This window comes from Chrysochloris asiatica, unplaced genomic scaffold (genome assembly GCF_000296735.1).
Source record: "Chrysochloris asiatica unplaced genomic scaffold, ChrAsi1.0 scaffold00026, whole genome shotgun sequence".
Lineage (NCBI taxonomy): Eukaryota > Metazoa > Chordata > Mammalia > Afrosoricida > Chrysochloridae > Chrysochloris > Chrysochloris asiatica.
Window position 1 is genome coordinate 21,194,111 of NW_006408544.1, and position 7,911 is coordinate 21,202,021.

The following is a 7,911-nucleotide window of genomic DNA, read 5'->3' on the forward strand; positions in this document are numbered from 1 at the left end:
CAAGGAGGGGAAGGAAGGCTACTAGATCAATGGAAACAGAACAGAATGGAAATAATCAGAATGCTGGCACCTTACAAAAACTGCAGCTAATGTCATGGAACAATTTGTATAAAAACTGTTAGAACCCAATTTGCTGTGTAAGCATTCACCTAAAACACAACAAAATATTTTTTAATTATGTGCAGATGAAAGACAATCCACTCTTAGCAAACTTCAAATAATCTATTTTTTCTCTCTCTGTTAGACTCTTCAACCTTAGAACCCTGAAGACATTTCAAATCTACCACACCCACAAGTAATTCAGTATTGTGCCTCAAATTTGATTCTACTCAAATACTCATAACCTCCAAAATCTTCTGTCAACTTTCCAACCACACCTAGTCATCTACACCTAGCTACCTACTGCCTTAGTTGAGGTCCTCACTGTCTGTTTCAATTGCTGTTCCTGTCACCAGTCTATCCTCTCTAAAATGCCATCAATGAGATCTTTCTTTTTAAAAAAACAATACCAAAAGGTAATGTGATCCCAGCATTCACTTACTTAGAAGCCTCTATCAACTATTCTCAGCTGCCTACAGGTGCATAGATAAAAGCAAGCTTCTTGCATTAGAATGCAAGATTCCTCACTATTTGACCACAAACTACAAAGAACCTGGTCTGCCACTTGCCCCACTTCTTCTGTTCTAGCCATACTCATCTTAGGGCTCTGAGTAGAAAGGCCACCCTGAAACCTTGCCTGGCTGCATGCTGTTTCCTCTGTAGAATGCCCTGGAACAGTTAAAATGCCTTTTCTCAGCCTGGTAGATTCCTACTTGTTCTTCAAAATCCAGTCCAAGTATCACTTCTCCAAAAAAAATCTCAAGATCCTGTAAGCAAAAACAGAAGAGTTCTCTGTCCTCTATTTTTACAGATTTCTCATTCAGTATTGTCCAGAGGCAGTTAGTACATCAATAAGTAAGACAAACACATTCTGCTTTTGAAGGATGGAGCTTCCCTGCTTAACAAGAAAGACCACGAAATCACAATGAAGTAAGGTCATGTCATGTAAGTGTTAAGAAGGCAACCCAGTCTAATCATGGTCAAAGGCAACCTACTAAATGAAATGGCATTTAAGCTGAAACTAATGGCACTGCAGGTTAATGCTCTGGGGCTGCCAGGTTGGTTTGAAATGCAAAGCAGGTGGGGTTCAAGCTCACCCTCTGTTCCTCAGAAACCCCTGATGGCAGTAAGTAGATGTTAGATTTGTCCTTGCTATTTGCCCAAGTCACCACCAATTAATGGTGACCCTATTCAGTTCTAATAGTTGTGATCTAGTAGATCATTTTACTGATTGATTCTTGGAAGTTGATGGCCAGGGCTTTTCTTCCTAATCTTAGTTCAGAAGCACTGATAAAATCTGTTCCGCATCATAGCAATATGCAAATCTCCACTGGCAGGCTAGTAGTAGCCACTTGTCTCGTGTACTACTTGAGATATACTAGGTGGGAAATGAAGCCTGGTGTGGTGCTGTAGGATAAGTACTGGACAGCTAATCACATAGTTGGCAGTCTGGACCCACCATCTACTCCTCAGAAACAGTATAAGGTTGCTCTGAGTTGGAACTAACTCAACAGCACTGAACAATAACTCCTGCATGCAAGGCAAGAATGCCACCACTGAGCCAACACAGTACTCATGGGTATGAGAGCTGGGATCAAATCTAACTTCTTTACCACAATCTCACTGTTGCTGTTGTTCAGTGACATTGAGGCAGTTCCAACTCAGAGTGACCCTCCCTATTTATAGCTTCCAAGGCTATAAATCATCATGGGAGCAGAAAGCCTCATCTTTCTCCTGTGGAGTGGTTGGTGGGCTCGAACCACTGACCCTGAGGTTAGCAGTCCAGAGCTTATCCTACAGACCCACCACACCCTCACCACAATCTCATAAGTATGAATAATTTTCAGTCACCATCTTACCAGACCCATGTGCAACATATGACATTGTTGATCACTCCCTCCCCTCCCTGGAACACCTTCCTCACTCAGACTCAGTGCCTCTGCCTGGTTCCTTTCACCACAATAGCCACTCTTCAATGTCTTTTGCTGGGTCTTCCTTATTGCCAAGCATCTAAACACTGGAGAACCTCCAAGCCCAGTCCCCATAATTTTTCTCTGCTTTATCTAGAATCATGTCCTTGGCAATCACATTCAGTCATTGAATGCAGCATTTCTCAAGACTGTTACCATACTATTGCTCCTCTCACAAAGACTGAAAGCCTCAAAACCCTCACCATGAGACAAAACCAACTCGACTGCACTTAACAAACAAGGAACCTTCTAAAGCGTCCTGGTGATTGTTGATGTTGTGAAATGCAATGAGTCAGCTCCAACTCATTACGATCCTGTAGAGTTCGCAAGGAGCCACTGGTGAGCTAGAACCACCAAACCTTACGGTACAAACCGATCTTGCAGTCCAACACATTAACCTGCAAGTCGGTAGTTCAAACCTGCCAGCCGCTCCATGACAGAAAGATGAAGCTGTCTGATCCCATAAAGATGGACAGTCTCATAAACCTCATACAGGGTCGTTCTCAGTTGGAATGGACTTAATAGCAGTGAGTTTCAAGATTTTCTGTCTTAAGGAGCTTTCAGAGGTCTTGATGGCACTATACTTAAAGCACTCCACAGGAGACAGATGTGGTACTATGATTTGGTGGTGATGTGCCATGGACTCGGTTCCGACTCATAGCGACCCTGTACAGGGTTTCCAAGGCTGTAAAGCTTTACGGGAGCAGAAAGCCTCATCTTTCTCCCGCAGAACTGCTGGCAGTTTTCAACTGCTGGCCTTGCAGTTCACAGCCTGATTCATAACCACTACTCTACCAGAGTGGAAATCCTCTGGGACAGTCCGCAGGGAAGGACGATTGTGGCTCAAACCACACATGGCGCTCGCCGCGAGTTCAGTGTTCCCTGGATTCACTCACTCGGGGTTGAAGGCTTTCCTAGGCCTGCGACTTTCCTTGCACCTGCAGCTCCCACTGCCTGTCTGTAAAGTCAGCACAGAGTGGGAATTTGAGGCGCTGGATGCTCAGAATCATCAGCAGCAGCTGTACTTGGAAATTTGAAATGAGTCCCATGACTATCTTCATAGAGTGGCCAAGTTTCCAGAAAACAGAAATCAAAACAGAGAGACATAAACCAAGATGATCACAGTCGTGTTAATCTGCAGAATCATGAAAATTATTACATTAATTACAGGTTAGCTGACAATGGAGTTACATCTTAACATAGGGCCCACTTCCTAATACATGGTGTCATTTCCAGCTAATGGCTTGGCAACAACAACAACAAAAACATTTGTTATTGCTAAACCAGGTAATGAAGAAAGGAACTGGTTAAAAGTGCACAGTACTGGCCAACAAAAGATGACCAAGAACTGCTGTTTAAAGAAACAGGATGCAGTGTGAAGCACATAAGAGATGACATGAAATCATCCTATACAGTCCATCTACTGCAATTAGAAAATATCAATAGTGGTGAAAGCAGAACAATATCTCACTTTCATTGTACCGCCTGGCCAGATTTAGGAGTCCCTGAATCACCAGAGTCATTTCTCAATCTCTTACTTAAAGTGAGAGAATCTGGATCTTTGAAACCTGAGCTTGGTCACTGCAGTGCCAGAATCAGGCTGTCTGGCACATTTTCCTTAATAGACAACTGTCTTATTTTAATGGAAAAAGGAATAGATATTAACATTAAGCAAATATTACTGTATATGAAAAATATAGAACAGGAGACTTATTCAGACATTAAATCAACTCAGTTCTCTTAGTGGTGGTGTGCTATGGGGTCGGTTCTGACTCATAGCAATTCAGCATAGGGTTGACAAGAATAGAAGGAGCAAAGTTTACAAAGGGAGATTCAAATATACAGAAACGATGGAATGAACTTTTTAAGAAAGATCTGTCTCCTGCTTTTGATCATTCACCAACTAAAATAATGACTGAACAATTTAATGGGAACAAAATAGGCTTAGAAGAAGGAAAATCTACAGATGACAGGTGTATAGGACTGCAAATATGCTAATATGCTAATATGAAACTAAAATGAGGCTTGACAGACCTGTCAAATGCCTCACAAGGTCTGTTTCCAAAGTCAACTGTACATCCAAGGAAAGAGGAGCACCCACCAACAGAAGACTTTACAAAATTCTTTAATCTGATGTATTAAGTGTTGTTGTTTTTTTCATGTGTGTATGAAATGTAGATACAAAAGAAATAAATTAAGGGAGACAACTTTGTACTCTACTACTATTCCTGTTGTATTTTTATAATTTTTGGCAGCATTAGATATTTTAACAGAAAAAAGGAAGAAAGAAAGAAGCTCTCTGGGACAGTTAAACTCTGATCTATTAAGGTAGCTAAGAGTCAAAATGACTTGACAGGAGCAGGATGGGGCCTTCTAAGGAACCCAGGTAGGTATGGAAACAGCACTGGTGACACAGCAGGTTAAGCATCAGGCTGCTAACTGAAAGGTACTGCTCTGTGGGAGAAAGATGAGGCAATCTGCTACTGTAAATATTTACAGCCTTGACTTAAACTCAAAGGGAACACATGAGCAGGCATGTAAACTTGCTGACGACCACGACGGAAGAGAGGGAAAGGCAGCAATGAGGATATGGGCCAAGTTCGACCACGTCCCATAGACTCCCGTCAACCTAGAGATGAGAGAGAGAAGGTTGGCTGGTCTGAAGTGGAGTGAGACCTGTGGACTCCTGAGCCCATGAACAAAGACATACCACTGAGGGCTAGAGCTGAGAGCAAAGTGCCCAGCTGATGTGAAGTGAAGGGAGATGCATAAGAACGCCCAAACTTATAGATAAGTACCCATTCGACCTGGCTTCAATGGCTTGATGATCAGAACTCAACGAGAGGAAGATAAAAGATAACGGAAACAAGTGTAAATTGCTATACTTTGATGAAATTGACCCATACTTATGGATGTAGTAATTCAAAATACCAACTGAGAGGGAAAGAGTCTTCACATCCAAAATCAATCCTGTCTACTCTGTATGCAGGGTTGATAGGGAGGGGCAACTTAAGATATTGGTTACCTAAAATGGGAAGGGCTGTAAAGGCACAAAGTGACTGGTTTACAAGTTTTCAAGAGGGAGTTTAGTTTCAGACTGTGTGGAGGAAGGTAGAATCCCCACTGAAGAATTTTCATCTTGTCCAAACATGTCTGGTGAAAGGAGATGGAGGATAAGATTCTTACAACTCAATAGTGAGTAACTGTTATCATAACTAATTCCAACTGTCACAACTGTAAAGGTAGAAGTTTTGTAACAAAAATCTTGCAGTCAGTCCAGGAACAGAGAACCCTATGACCATTAAGGAAGAGGAGCACGAGCGGAATGTGGGACCCTATCCAGAGAAGTAACGACACCAGAGATGGAGGCAGAGATGAGAGCATGGCGAGAGAGAGAAACTGAGACCTCTAGAATCATAGAAAATGAAAGGCTGTGTGATGGCAGTCAGGTGCTGGTGGTCAGGGGGAAGGCTTGCAGAATGAGAATGTGTCCTTTGGTTGTTTAAATGATTATATATTCCTGAGTGTTTTTGTCCATACACACACACATGCCCCCCAAAAAACAGAAAACAGAGGGAATAGAAACAAATACTGTTGAATGATGCACGGCAGAGATTGTAATCATTGCAACGAAACACTGAGTGTAAAACTGATGTTCCCTCATGTAAACTAATCAATTAATTCACAATTAAAAACTTAAAAAAAAACAAAAACAAATTATAGCCTTGGAAATGCTACGGAACATTTCTCCTCTGCCCTACAGGGTTGCAGTTGCTATAAGTTGGAATTTACTTGACAGCAGTGCAATGATTAAGTACTTAGCTGTAAACTAAAAGGTGGCTGGTTTATACCCACCAGCCACTCAGCAGGAGAAAAATGAAGAAGTCTGCACCTATGAAGATTATCGTTGCTAAGTGCCAACGATTCAGTTCCAATTCATAGTTAACCTGCACAGGGTTTCCAAAGTGGCTAGTGAGTCTGAACTGCCAAGCTTGGTGGTTAGCAGTCCAGTGCTACAGTGCCACATCACTCCAATCTCTAGGAAGTGATTCTCCTATCCTACAGGATCACTAAAGCATCTCTGGTAGCGCAGTGGTTCCGAACTGGGCTGCTAACCTCAAGGTCAGCAGTTCAAAACTACCAGGGGTTCTACAGGAAAAGATGAGGCTTTCTGCTCCCGTAAAGATTTACAGTCTTGGAAACTCTATGCAGGGTTGCCTATGAGTCAGAACAGACTCCATGGTACACCATCACCACCACCACCACCAGCACAGGATCACTATGAGTCGAAATGGACTCAATAGCAATGGGTTTAAACTGCTCTTTTCAAAGGTCATTCTTTTGAGTTGCTAGGTCTGAGGTCTGAAGATCATAGTCTTAGGGGACACTATGGTCAACTGACATAATCCACAAAAACAATATTTACAACCTACTTTTATAAGTAGTAAATGAGATCTTAATAGCTTATGAACAGCCATCCAAGGTGCAACTAATTGGTCTCATCCTATGCAGAGAAAAGAGGAGCATGAAAAGACGCTTGGAATAAGTCCAATGAACGAATGGAGAACATGAACACCAGTCTTCATAACCCTGAGTGGAGATGGTGCCTGGTTACCACTGCCAACTGCTCTGAAAGGGATCACATTAAAAGGTCCTGGATAGCATGAGACACAATGTGAAACAAAAATCAAAATTATAAAAAAAAAGACCAGGTTTACTGATCAAAAATAGACTGAAGGAAACCATGAGGGTGGCCCTCAGCCACTCTTCAGGTCTGGAACTGAGCTCACCCATGTGACTCGATTTCTAGCCAAGCAGTAGATAGGTTATAGGGATGAAACACCAGTGAGGTATGCACACCATGTCAATCATTCAAGATCAGAAAGGCAATATTTACCTAAAGACCAAATTCAGAAGGGTTGGAAAAGGTTGAATGGAAACAAAAATCACAGGGAGGAAGTGGGATAACTGATGGTGCATGAAGGGAATTGCAATCATTGAGATGAAACCAAGTATGTGATTGGCTGAATGTAAAACTGTTGCTCTGTTCTATAAATCTTCATTCAATTCACAATAAAAAGTTTTTTTTTTTTAAAAGATTAATCTGTACAAACTTTTACTTATAGGAATACAACTATTTTTTTTGTTTCTTTGTTTAAAAAGATATTTCAAGTTATTTGTAGTAATTTTATTTTAATTTATCTTAATCATTATGGTTAATGATTATGTGCTGTGGAGTGGTTCCAACTCATAGCGACCCTGCACAGGGTTTCCGAGGCTGTAAATCTTTACGGGAGCAGAAAGCCTCATCTTTCTCCCACAGAACAGCTGGTAATTTCAAATTGCTGACCCTGAGGTTTGCAGCCCGATTTGTAACCACTACACTACCAGAGCTCCTCTTAATCATTATGCCACAAAATAATTCATTACTCTTAAGAAAAAAGTTCAAAGTGAAGAAATGGAGGATAAAGGCAGGGAAAAGGGAAAGGGAAAAAAGCAAGAGACTGGCTGTGTGTGTGTATTTATGTGTGAAACGGGCATAGAGCTAAGAGTTAAGAAACACATCAGCTGTGAGATCTTAGACCAGGGTTTCTTAACCTCAGACCAGATAATTCTTTGTTAAAGGGGACTGTCCTATGCATTGTAGGCCTCTATCCACTAGGTAGCAGGCAGTTAGTTCTCTCTAGTTCCAACTACCAAAAAGGGTCTCCAGACATTGCTAAATGTTCCCTGGGGGGCAACATAGCCACTGTCTTGGCTGAAGTCCTGGTATGGGAACTGTGGATTAATGCACTGGACTGCAAAGTTGGCTTGAACTGCAAGGTTGGTAGTTCAAGCTCAA

At 41.7% G+C, this 7,911-nt stretch overlaps 1 protein-coding gene and 1 pseudogene across 1 annotated transcript in view; one reads left to right on the forward strand and one right to left on the reverse strand.

The window, feature by feature from the left end:
• USP24 (ubiquitin specific peptidase 24) overlaps positions 1–7,911 on the reverse strand; it is a 184,720-nt gene that overhangs the window by 153,693 nt on the left and 23,116 nt on the right. The window lies entirely within an intron of this gene.
• LOC102841037 lies at positions 2,924–4,067 on the forward strand (annotated as a pseudogene).